This window comes from Temnothorax nylanderi, unplaced genomic scaffold, assembly GCF_030848795.1.
Source record: "Temnothorax nylanderi isolate EJ_2023f unplaced genomic scaffold, tnyl_v1.0 TNYL_tig0355_pilon, whole genome shotgun sequence".
NCBI classification, from domain to species: Eukaryota; Metazoa; Arthropoda; class Insecta; order Hymenoptera; family Formicidae; genus Temnothorax; species Temnothorax nylanderi.
Window position 1 is genome coordinate 49588 of NW_027249417.1, and position 13389 is coordinate 62976.

At 32.6% G+C, this 13389-nt stretch overlaps 1 protein-coding gene and 1 long non-coding RNA gene across 5 annotated transcripts in view; one reads left to right on the forward strand and one right to left on the reverse strand.

Moving 5' to 3' along the window:
* Positions 1 to 13389, forward strand: part of Mocs2b (Molybdenum cofactor synthesis 2B) — a 57254-nt gene that overhangs the window by 35504 nt on the left and 8361 nt on the right. The window contains exon 9 of one of the 3 annotated variants that reach the window (XM_071720566.1): positions 7077 to 12721. The exons of 1 other annotated variant lie outside the window; for it this stretch is intronic. The gene's annotated coding sequence lies outside the window, so the exon portion shown is untranslated. Of the gene's footprint in view, positions 1 to 7076; positions 12722 to 13389 lie in introns of those variants that run through there. One more of the 3 variants, XM_071720567.1, reaches the window with a different exon arrangement.
* Positions 5608 to 6907, reverse strand: LOC139781691 (uncharacterized). 2 transcript variants are annotated; one of them, XR_011720631.1, is made up of 4 exons: positions 6650 to 6907; positions 6396 to 6578; positions 6185 to 6294; positions 5608 to 5659 (listed from the first exon to the last, which is right to left on the reverse strand). It is a non-coding gene; the product is annotated as an uncharacterized lncRNA (long non-coding RNA). The 2 variants fall into 2 exon arrangements; XR_011720630.1 differs by having other exon boundaries at positions 5608 to 6294; positions 6650 to 6904.

A 13389-nucleotide genomic window follows, 5' to 3' on the forward strand; every position in this document is an offset into this window, starting at 1 on the left:
AATTTGCTAACTGTTGCAAAACAGTCATTTGATTTATTTAGAAATGTATGGAGGGATAAAAAATAGTGGTGTAAATTTTTTAAAATATTAACTCGTGTGCGCCATAGATGCATTCTATAGGTACAATATATAAATTGCATCTATGCATACGAGTCAATATCTTAAAAAACTTGACTTACACCACTATGGCTTTTACCCCTCCATATAATTCAGACTCACTAATTACTTAAAGTATTTAATTATCTTAGATATATGTAGATAATATTCCATCTCATATATATATATGCGTATGCTTTTGTAATAACTTATTAATATTATAATTGTATTGTAATATTGTAATATGAAATAATTTTTTTGCAATATACTCAGATATCGTTTATAATCGCCTATTAGAATTTTTTAAGGGACGTGTAGGAATGCCGGGTCACGGATAGTGACCCTTTTTGTCGTTCCCTTTCCTCTCCTCCCATTCTTTATTAAATATGATTTCACATTATCTAATTATGCAGCACGCAAGGACGGTGACCCTAATTCGTGAGGCGCGGCAGTTCACGACTCATGGATTTTTTTACGATAAAGGAAATAACATCATCTAGTGTTTTAAGTAGGAGTGGCGACAAGAGAAAATGCATGAACATGTTGGTAAAAATAATAATAATAATAATAATTCTAGCAAGGTTAATCGCAATTTAACCATGAAGTATCAAAATTAAATTTCAGATTTCCGAATTTATTTTCTGCAATCTCGCCATATATTCTGTCAGTGCTTTGAATACACATTTAATAAGATCACATTTCAATCAATGTAAATACATACCCAGTAAGCAAAAAATCATTATTACAATGTTATTGCAACGATATTCTAGAACTTGTAATGTTGTTAAATATGTAGTTCTTAATGTTGTATAGAACATCATTATGAACATACTTTGAACACGATTTCGAAATTTCAGTAATGTTGAAATGGGAGTGCCATAACGTTGCAAATGACATTGCGCTAAGGTTTTTCTATCATTCTTGTAATGTTTTTGGGATAAAAATTTAAACGAACTATCAACTTTATTACAATATTATATCAAGATTATCGTAATATTAATTCTAACATTTATTTAAAGTTGTTATTAATATTTTGTTTTTATTTCAGGCAATATGTATTTATTTTCAATAAATATGCACTACACTAATTATCATAAAAAAGTAGTTTTATTTATATAAAAAAAATATATATACATATACATATATAGGTTTTTTTTATTATGACTTTTATTTCGTGTGCCAATTATCTCTGCGAAATATCTCTGCCAATTATCTCAGAAAGTATTGATCCTAGGAGGGGAAGTTTTTGAAGTCAGCCTTCGGATAAGGGAAATTAAGGTGTCTTCTAACTCTTCTTTAGGCAATGCGATACAGGTGCTCTAGTTCATTATAACTCTTTTACTATTTTTCTTCAAACTCTTATTCTTTCCTTTTAAACGGATTATTAATCTTTCCGGATCTTTACCAAACAGTTACTGCCCAGTAAGCAAGGAACATTAAATTAACGTTTAGAAATATTGACTTTATGTGTATTTTTTAAACGTTTTTTAATAATATTATACACATATTTGAAAAATATTATTTTGTAATATAATTTTTCTGAATGTTGTTAAAATATTTTAAAAACGTTACAGAAAATATTTTTCAAATGTTACTCTGACATTTATTTGAGATCAATGCAACAGTTCAAAATTCCTTGTAATTTGGACTTAGAAATAACGTTGGTAGTATATTAATTTTCTGTTATTATAATGTTATTGTTTTATATTGTACGCAACGCTCATCGCGACAGCCATGATGTACACGATTATCCTACATACGATGCGTGAGTGCGTATACACGTGTGTTGATCGAGCAGTGCGGAGTGCACTTTATTTACATCATATTTATATATAAGTAAGTAACTATTATATTCTAAAAGTTGTATATTAATGATAAGATTTCAATTAACCATACGTGCTATGAATAGTAGCTGGTGATGCAGGATTTATTTTCCGATTTACAAGAGAGATTTACAAAAGAGAGGAAATATCAATTAATTTATTTACGTTCTGTAATAGACTTGTCCTTGGACATCAAAAATATCATCAAGGTTTGTCAATGCTATTATTTCGATGGTACCAAACAGTGTAACTTTTTATAAAATAACCTCAAAATTTGGCGAAATATGTAAATGATAACGTATAAAGCTGGTACAATATGCATGAAGACGATTTGTTGAAGAAGTATTGTACGGCTTTAATACATCATCGTTTGCATGTATCACTGAAAGAGTAATTTAGTATAAAATTAGTATAAAGTTGATAGATGTAACAAACGATCAGTACAAAGAAGACCAAAACTGACTTTTTATTTATTTCTATATTTTTTTCACATATATGTGCTATCATACTCTAAAGTATATAAATATATTATTGTAAGCATATTTTATATGTACAGGGCAATGAATATGTCTTAACATATGGGATCAATTGTTGTATCAAATTCAAAAAACCACCATTTGAAAAATTTGACCCTGGCTAAGATTAACATCAGTGAACAATATATCATAAGGAAAACTCTGTACAAGATACTAAGATTGGAGAATATCTTCTCTTAACTTCTATTAACAGTTTCCTTACTTTTGAGGAAATGCTAAAAGATGACCAAGAAGCTTTTACACAAGTCGTAAGTAAAGCTGCTTATTATAATTAAATTATGTATATATTAAATTACAACCTTTCTCTTATCTAAACTATATTGAATTCTTCTTGTTTTAGAGGCTATTAGACAACAATCCCTTGTAACACAGAGAAAGACTTGGAACACTCTATAATGGAATGACTTAGATTTACAAACATCCGTAAACAAAGAAAAAAATTTTAAAAGGTAAAAAAGTAACATAATGTATTTATGTCTGTTAAGTTAGCACCCCTCCCCCCATATAAAAAACCGGAATAACATATGCAGAAATTAAATGCTCTTTATGCGCTAATTATGTGCTCTATTCATGATTTTTGTGCTCGAGCGGTTTCGTTGGAAATCGTAATTGAAACTGGGGGTGCTAGCTTAACGTAAGCTAGCACCCCCACTCATTAAAATTACATATAAAATAAAAAACTCAATATGCTAGAATTATGTGCTTTTTATATGCTTTCAAATGCCTCAAACAAAATTAGTCTATCTGTAATAGTTTAAAAGATATACGCAAAAAAAGATCTATATACTACTGATATAAGAATAAAGTATCAGTTAAAATACAGAAAGCGAAATAATTCTTGTCTTAAAATGTTTCTCGATTAATGTGTTCTCGAAATATGCACAATGAAATTTTCGTGCTTATCCCCTTCGACCGACCCGAACGTGAGCACCCCATACGTACAAGAGTAAAGTACCAGTTAAAATACAGATAGCGAATTGGTTTTAGTCTTAATATTCCTCAATTTATGTGCTCCCGAAATATGCACAATGATTTTAAAAGCATAAAAATTACATTAATTTTTTTCGTCAATGTAATTTTTTAATACAAATTTTTTTAATAAACATAATTATATGTATAATATCTAAATATTCTATTACCATATTCTTTTATACATCATAAAACAAATATATCCTTCAAGTATTAGTCGCGCAATTGTAGCGTGAACTACACTATCATTCATGTAATATTGTCATGAAAAACAATACACAAGAGATTCTATATAAATACAAATTAAAGTTTACTAAAGAGTAACTAATTTTGAAAATTACATTTTGTTTCTATTATTAGACTAGAGAATGTTAAAAATTAGTTAAACATATGTTTACTTATATGTATTTATATATTGTTCAGAATCTCAGTGAAAAATTCTCTATAATATTTAGCAACTTTGCAATACTTACTCATAACTCATATTAAATAACTTTAAAAATGTATACAAACACATATATTTAATTTTATAAATATTAATATAATTATATTACTTATATACAAAATTATATTTTACTTGTATATCTTAATTCTTCCTATCTATTCCTGCATGTATCTTCCATCTACTCCCTATCAAATATTTGATACTGATAAACTATCCCACGTTTTGCTAACAATTTTACATATAACAATATTTATGCAAAAAAGCACTAATTTTAAAAAATTTTCTGAAGTCTTATTAAACAATTTAATCAATACATTAACCAAAACAATTTCAAGTAATTTAATTTTGTAAACTATTGTTTTTGTCTTTATAGCAAAATCAACATCAAATTAGCATTAATCTTACATATATTGTATGTATAGGAATAACCAGATTAGAAAAAATTATAAAATAAAAATTACAAAATAAAATTATAAAATAATAATGTTTTAACATTTTCGTAAAAAAATTAATGTTATTTAGCTTTTTTCATAATTTTTTTCATAAAAAAAGAGTCAGCAGTAAAATTTTATTGTACATATTCCACAAGTTCATAAAACATTTTCAGATTATAATTAATAGGCTGGAAACAAATCGTTATATTAGTAAGAACTTTACTCTTGTAAGTATAGTGGTGCTCACTTTCAGAAAGGTTTGTCAGCTGAAGGAGATGAGCACAAAAATCTTATTCTGTATATTTTGAAAGCACATAAATTGAGGAACATTTTAAAACTAAAATTAGTTTGCTATCAGTATTTTAACTGGTACTTTACTCTTGTACGTATGGGGTGCTCACGTTCGGGTCGGCCGAAGGGGATGAGCACGAAAATCTCATTGTGCATATTTTGAAAGCACATAAATTGAGAAACATTTTAAGACTAAAACCAATTCGCTATCTGTATTTTAACTGGTACTTTACTCTTGTACGTATGGGATGTTCACGTTCGGGTCGGTCAAAGGGGATAAGCAAGTAAATTTCATTGTGCATATTTCGAGAACATATTAATCGAGAAACATTTTAAGACACGAATTATTTCGCTTTCTGTATTTTAACTGATACTTTACTCTTATATCAGTAGTATATAGATCTTTTTTTGTGTATATTTTTTAAACTATTACAGATAGACTAATTTTGTTTGAGACATTTGAAAGCACATAAAAAGCACATAATTCTACCATATTGAGTTTTTTATTCTATATGTAATTTTAATGAGTAGGGGTGCTAGCTTACGTTAAGCCAGCATCCCCACTTTCACTTACAATTTCCCGCGAAACCGCTCTAGCACAAAAATCGTGAATAGAGCACATAATTAGCACATAAAGAGCACTTAATTTCTACATATGTGTTATTCCGGTTTTTTGTGGAGGGGAGGGGTGCTAACTTAACAGACATAATGTATTCTGATACACAGAAAGATTAATAATCTGTTTAAAAGGAAAGAATAAGAGTTTGGAAAAAAATAGTAAAAGAGTTATATTGAACTAGAGCACCTGTATCGCATTGCCTAAAGAAGAGTTAGAAGGCACCTTAATTTTCCTTATTTGAAGGCTGACTTCAAAAACCCCTTCCTAGGATCAATACTGTCTGAGATAATTGACAGAGATAATTCGCAGAGATAATTGGCACACGAAATAAATCACATAATAAAACCTATATGTATATGTATATATATGTATTTGTTCATATAAATAAAACTACTTTTTTATGGTAATTAGTGTAGTGCATTTTATTGAAAATAAGTACATATTGCCTGAAATAAAAACAAAATATCAATAATAACTTTAAATAAATGTTAGAATTAATATTACGGTAATCTCTTAATCTCAACATCTCGAGTACTCGCAACTCGTCGCGTCGCGTAAAAGAGTCACGGTCGGTCTCGCTCCGCGTGTACTTGGCGCGAGACACTACCGTGTCTCTTGATAATATTGTAATAAAGTTGATAGTACGTTTAAATTTTTATATCAAAAACATTACAGGAATGATAGAAAAACCTTAGCGCAATGTTATTTGCAACGTTATGGCACTCCCATTTCAACATTACTAAAATTTCGGAATCGTGGTCAAAGTATATTCATAATGATGTTCTATACAACATTAAGAACTACATATTTAACAACATTACAAGTTCTAGAATATTGTTGCAATAACATTGTAATAATGATTTTTTGCTTACTGGGTGGAAAATAAGAATTTCTCGTTCAATTTCAGAAATATTAGTAACATCTTCAGTGATTCATTCTGTGTATCAAAATACATTATGTTACTTTTTTACCTTTTAAAATTTTTTTCTTTGTTTACGGGTGTTTGCAAATCTAAGCCATTCCATTATAGAATGTTCTAAAGTCTTTCTCTGTATTACAAGGGATTGTTGTCTAAAAGCCTCTAAAACAAGAAGAATTCAATATAGTTTAGATAAGAGAAAGGTTATAATGTAATATATACAATATATACATAATTTAATAATAATAAGCAGCTTTACTTACGACTTGGATAAAAGCTTCTTGGTCATTTTTTAGCATTTCCTCAAAAGTAAGAAAACTGTCAATAGAAGTTAAGGAAAGATGTTCTCCAATCTTAATATCTTGTACAGCGTTTTCCTCATGATATATTGTTTACTGATGTTTATCTTACAATTAGCCAGGTTCAATTTTTTCAAATGGTGGTTTCTTGAATTTGATACAATTGATTCTGTATGTTAAGATATATTCATTGCCCTGTACATATAAAATATGCTTACAATAATATATTTATATACTTTGGAGTGTGATAGCACAAATATGTGAAAAAAATATAGAAATGAATAAAAAGTCAGTTTTGGTCTTGTTTATACTGATCGTTTGTTACGTCTATCAACTTTATACTAATTTTATACTAAATTATTCTTTCAGTGATATATGCAAACGATGATGTATTAAAGCCGTACAATACTTCTTCAACAAATCGTCTCCATGCATATTGTACCAGCTTTATACGTTATCGTTTACATATTTCGCCAAATTTTTAGGTTATTTTATAGAAAGTTACACTGTTTGGTACTGTAGTGTATAAGAGTGTAAGTATTGTACATGGAGAGTGTAGAATATACATATAGATGGGCACGCCCACGAGAGAGAGTGACACGGTAATCGAGAGTATAAGATTATTATTCTCCTGACCCCTTACAGGGAAGCCTGGCTGCTACAATTGGCGACAAGGTGAAAGACGAATCGAATCAATAGTAATTAGCAAACCCATTAAGGGCGCAATAGAGGCTATAGGCTAGAAAGCAAAGCAGGAAACGGTAAGTTATAACCTAAAACGTGTGCAGCCATCTATAAAGAAGGAAAACACGAAACCGCTGGTCATTTTGTAGGGCTTTTGCGAATACGAATAAAGGCCACGCATTGATAATAACAAAATGACTACTGGGTTTGAGTAATTGAAACTAAGGCTGTGCATCGCAGTAAATACCATAGGGCCATGCAGTATAAATCTGTAAGGCGCAATGACGCCAAAGGGCCACGCAGTATAAATCTGTAATCGGTATTAGGGCCACGCAGTATAAATCTGTAAAGCGCAATGACGCCAAAGGGCCACACAGTATAAATCTGTAACCGGTATTAGGGCCACGCAGTATAAATCTGTAAAGCGCAATGACGCTAAAGGGCCACGCAATATAAATTGTAGTTAACATTAGAGCTACGACGGGAAATTTGTTTAGTAGCAAATACTACGTGGTTATGCAATAAAATATAAGAAAGAACGGTAGTAAACCTAACCTATCAGATGGTCATTCCATTTTAAAATTACAGAGACGGAGGAATGGCGTCAATCCCAGTTTTGGAAAATTTTGACTGCACAGGGGATCCAAATTCGGTCGGCGTCCGCTGGGAAAAATGGAAACGAGCATTTGAATTGTTCCTTCAAGCATCGAACATCAGCGATCCTACAAAGCAAAGAGCTACGCTTTTACACTGTGGAAGATTGGCTCTACAGGAAATATATTATAATCTACCGGGGATTAACACCGAAACGGTCCCAGACAAGACAACAGATGTGTACAAGAACACTATCTTAACCCTTAGTCTGTAAACCTGGGTCGTTTTCGTCCGGGCGAAAATCAAATGTAGTTGTAACTTTTGAAAACGGGTAAAGAGGGCGCCACTGCGCATCCGTAAAAATAGTTATGCTCCCCGAGAACCCGCCTACCGAGTTTCAAGGCGCCAGTCCCCCTCCGGCCGTCACAGGAGACACGTAATTCTTGAAAAAACGAGGTTTGCGGCGAACACTTAAGCACTTCATTTCAAAATAATTGCATGCAATATTTTTTTTTATGAAAGATACGCTTTTCCCCTTTAATTCCCTTTTTTTCATTTCGATATCTTTATTTGTCTTAAAGTTATGATTTTTTTTAGTAAAACATGATTTTACCAGTTGTAGTTGTAGTTGCTCCACTTTTAAATAAAAATTATGTGAAAAAATTAAATTGCTAATAATTTTATGATTGATACTTCAAATTGAAGGTTTGAATTACCTCCATGAATTTTTAAAAAAAACGTGAACACTTAAAAAAAACGTCAGGACGAAAACGACCCAGGTTTACAGACTAAAGGTGCCAAAAAAACGTTTACAGACTAAGGGTTAAAATTAGATGAATATTTCCTTCCGCGGAGTAGCAGGGTTTTCGAAAGACACGTGTTTAGGCTTATAAAGCAGGACCAGCAGGAAAAGTTTGACAAATTTATTTTAGGACTGAGGAATCAAGCAGCAAAATGCGATTTTAAAAATTTAGAAGAGCACCTAATAGATCAGATAGCAGAAAAGTGCACCCTATCAGAGTTAAGGAAGAAAATCCTAACAGCAGGAGATTCTTTTTCTCTAGAAGATATTATCAGAGAAGCAAACACCCTCGAAACGGTAAATAGGCAACTCGAAGAGTTTACAGGCAAAGATACACTAACGGAAGTTAACAAACTAGAGGCAAAGAAGATACAAAAAAGTATTTGCTCTCGATGCGGAAGTGGAAAACATACATCCGAGGATAAAAAATGCCCAGCTCGGAATAGAAAATGTATTAAGTGTGGATATGTGGGGCACTTTAGAGAACACTGTAGGACGGTGAGGAAAAGGAAATGGCAGCAGAGGGACTCAGAAAACAAGGATCCAGATCCAAAATCAAAAAGAAGGAAAGATGACAAAAGTGAAAAGAACAGAAGTGAAGAGGTCGATTACGTTTTTCACATCGACGACGATACAATGATTGACTGCATTATCGGAGGAGTTCACACAGAGATGTTAATCGACTCGGGCAGCAAATGTAATCTCCTTACGGCCAGTACATGGGAGGAACTGAAGAAAAGAAAGATCGTGGTGTCAAATCAAGAGAAAAGTCCTAAACAAGTCTTCATGGCTTATGGAAGTACGAAACCTCTAAGCGTTCGTGGATCATTCCAAGCGGACATTGCGATAGGACAGAAGAAAACACAGGCCACATTTTACGTGATACAAGGAGGCACGAAAAATTTATTGGGGAAAAACACCGCAATTACACTAGGAGTTTTACATCTGGGAACACGAGTAAATGCCATCGAAATGTTTCCTAAATTCAAAGATATCTCTGTAGATATTCCCATCGATGAAAGTGTCAAACCAGTATCGCAACTATATAGGAGAATTCCGATTCCACTGGAGGAAAAGGTAAACAAGAAGATTGAAGAACTCATCAACCAAGACATAATTGAAAAAGTAGAAGGCCCGCGTGAATGGATATCTCCAATGGTACCAATCTTAAAGAGAACGGCGAGATTAGGATCTGCATCGACATGAGAAGAGCAAACGAGGCTATCATTAGAGAAAATCATCCGTTACCTACAATGGATCAAATATCACCACGCTTTAGGAAGGCCAAATACTTCTCAAAGTTAGATGTGAAAAATGCTTTCCATCAAGTGGAGATCACACCACAATCGAGACATATTACTACCTTCATTACAAGCAAAGGATTATATCGACACAAGCGTCTATTGTTTGGGATATCGTATGCACCAGAAATATTCCAGAAAACTATGGAAACAATACTTCTCACATGTGAGGGCACAGTAAACTTTATTGATGATATAGTGATATTTGGAAGAAATGAAGAAGAGCATGACAAAAGGCTGGCTTACGTTTTGGACATTTTAGAGCAAAACAATGTATTGTTGAACCAGGACAAGTGCCTGTACAAAACTACGAGGATACAATTTTTAGCTCACGACTTATCAGCACAAGGCCTTTAGCAAAATATATTGATGTAATACGGCAATTCAGACGTCCCAACACAATTGAAGAGATACAAAGTTTTTTAGGCCTTCTAAATTTCGTAGGTAAATGGATTCCAAATCTAGCAACAACAACCTTTGAGGAAGATATTACGTTTAAAATTGAGCAGACAAGCTGATATCACGCGTTATTGGAATTCGGAACAAAAGACGCTGCTTTTAATAAACTGAAGGAAGCATTAAGCGAGATAAAAACCTTAGGATATTACGATCCAAAAGATCCCACACAGCACACTTTTTCCTGGGGATGTTCCCAGGATATTGCGATATCACATTGGACATATTGCGATCCTATGGATGTCCTACGGTTATTGTGATCAATATTTGGACATATTGCGATCCCTCGGATATCTGGTGGATGTTGCAATATCTTGTGCTGTGTGGGATGAGACCACTGTAATAGCTGACGCTAGTCCTGTCGGACTCGGAGCAATTCTTATACAAAATGACTTCAAGGGGCCTGCAAGAATAATCGCGTATGGAAACAAAAGTTTAACCGACTGCGAGAAGAGATATTGTCAGACGGAAAAAGAAGCTTTGACGCTAGTATGGGCAGTGGAGCATTTTGCAATATATCTATATGGGAAGGACAACTTTAAACTCATCAGTGACCACAAACCTCTGGAAGTTATATTTGGTCCGAAATCAAAACCTTGTGCCAGAATAGAGCGATGGGTGTTAAGACTACAGGTATTTAATTACAAGGTAGTGTATCGGCCAGGGAAAACGAATATAGCAGATCCTCTTTCACGATTGTGTAGAAACACTTATACAGAACCGTTTGATAATGGAAGCTATATTAATCTGATAATTGAAAATTCCTGCCCAGTAGCAATACGCCTAACAGATATTAGGAAACATTCAGAAGTAGACGAAGAGATTTGCATGGTAAGAGAAGGTTTATTTACTGGACAATGGGCGAAGACGGTAGAGATTTATAAAATATTTGAAACAGAATTAACATTCCACGATGGTATTCTCCTCAGAGGTACGAGAATAGTAATTCCTCATAAATTGCGTGAACAAGTTCTTGATTCGGCCCACGAGGGACATCCAGGCATAGCAGCAATGAAAGCAAGACTTCGCACCAAAGTATGGTGGCCTAAGATCGATAGCGACGCTGAAAAGAAAGTTAAGGCATGCAAAGGGTGTACATTAGTAATGATGCCCAACGCTCCAAACTCAATGAAACGTCGAGTGCTACCGTCGGAACCATGGATAGATGTAGCTATTGATTATTTAGGCCCTTTACCTAGCGGAGATCATATATTAGTAATAATAGATTACTTTAGTAGGTACAAAGAGATTAAGACATCAAAAACCATTACATCCAACGAAACAATAAAAATGTTAAAAGAAATTTTCTCCAGGAACGGTTATCCTGTTACAATGACAGCAGATAATGGAAGACAATTTATAAGCGAAGAATTTACTAATTTCTGCAAGGAATGTGGAATTATTCTCTACAACACTATACCATATTGGCCACAGCAAAATGGAGAGGTTGAACGCCAAAATAGGGACATCTTAAAAAGGCTTAAAATTAGTCAAATAGAAAAAAAGAATTGGAAACAAGAACTTTATACTTACCTCATGATGTACAATAGCACCCCACACTCTGTCACTGGTAAATCACCCTCTGAATTATTTTTCAGAAGACAATTTAGAGACAAAGTTCCATCAATCGTGGACATAGAAAATCAGGATAAAGATCCAGAAGTAAGAGATAGAGACAAAATACAAAAAGAAAAAGGGAAACGTTACAGTGATTTGAAGACGAAGGCGTCGGGAAGTACAATTTCAGAAGGAGACGAGGTTTATACGGAAAACATGGTAAAAGGAAACAAACTTACTCTAAATTTTAATCCAACACCGTATACCGTTATTGGGAAAAAAGGAAACGAATACAAAGTAAGGAATGATGAGACAGGACAAGAATACAGGAAGAATGTCGTACATCTCAAGAAAATCGAAGGGGAATGGAAGATATATAAGGAAATGGATAAAGAGAATAAAGCAAAATCCACAGAAGAAGAAGAAGACGTAAATTAAGAAGTTGGAGACTGGAGACAAGCAAAGAAGAAATAAAGACATATAATATAAATGGTTAATTTAGGAATAAGAATATTTAATCAAAATAATACAAGTATAGGAGTCATCTTAGAATGGATTTAAATTGAAATGTAGAGACTTTTATTTTGGATACCATATTGTTTAGTTTTCTTTTAAAGCTAAGTAAGTTCTTTTATTAGAGATGTTATTTGGATGCAAGGTTTAAATATCCTTTATGCACCTTCAGCAGAGCATTAGTTTATAAGTCATTTGCGTATAGTTAATACAATCGCCAAAGAAGTATCTTTTAGCGCAATAAACGCTGTTAATATTCAAATTACTTTATTCTCAAATTAAAATAAGAAAGGGATTGTAGTGTATAAGAGTGTAAGTATTGTACATTGAGAGTGTAGAATATACATATAGATGGGCACGCCCACGAGAGAGTGACACGGTAATCGAGAGTATAAGATTATTATTCTCCTGACCCCTTACAGGGAAGCCTGGCTGCTACAGGTACCATCGAAATAATAGCATTGACGAACCTTGATGATATTTTTTATATGTCCAAAGACAAGTGTATTATAGAACGTAGATAGATTTGATATTTCCTCTCTTTTGTAAATCTCTCTTGTAAATCGAAAAATGAATCCTGCATCACCAGCTACTATTCATAGCACGTATGGTTAATTGAGCTCTTATCATTAATATACAACTTTTAGAATATATATATAATAGTTACTTACTTATATATAAATATGCTGTAAATAAAGAGCACTCCGCACTGCTCGATCCACACACGTGTATACGCACTCACGCATCGTATGTAGGATGAGCATTGCGCACAATAAAACAATAACATTATAACAACAGAAAATTATAATATACTACCAACGTTATTTCTAAGTCCAAATTACAAGGAATTTTGAACTATTGCATTGATCTGAAATAAATCTCAGAGTAACATTTGAAAAATATTTTCTGTAACAAAATATTTTAACAACATTCAGAAAAATCATATTACAAAATAATATTTTTCAAATATGTGTATAATATTATTAAAAAACGTTTAAAAAATAAACATAAAGTCAATATTTCTAAACGTTAATTTAATGTTTCTTGCTTA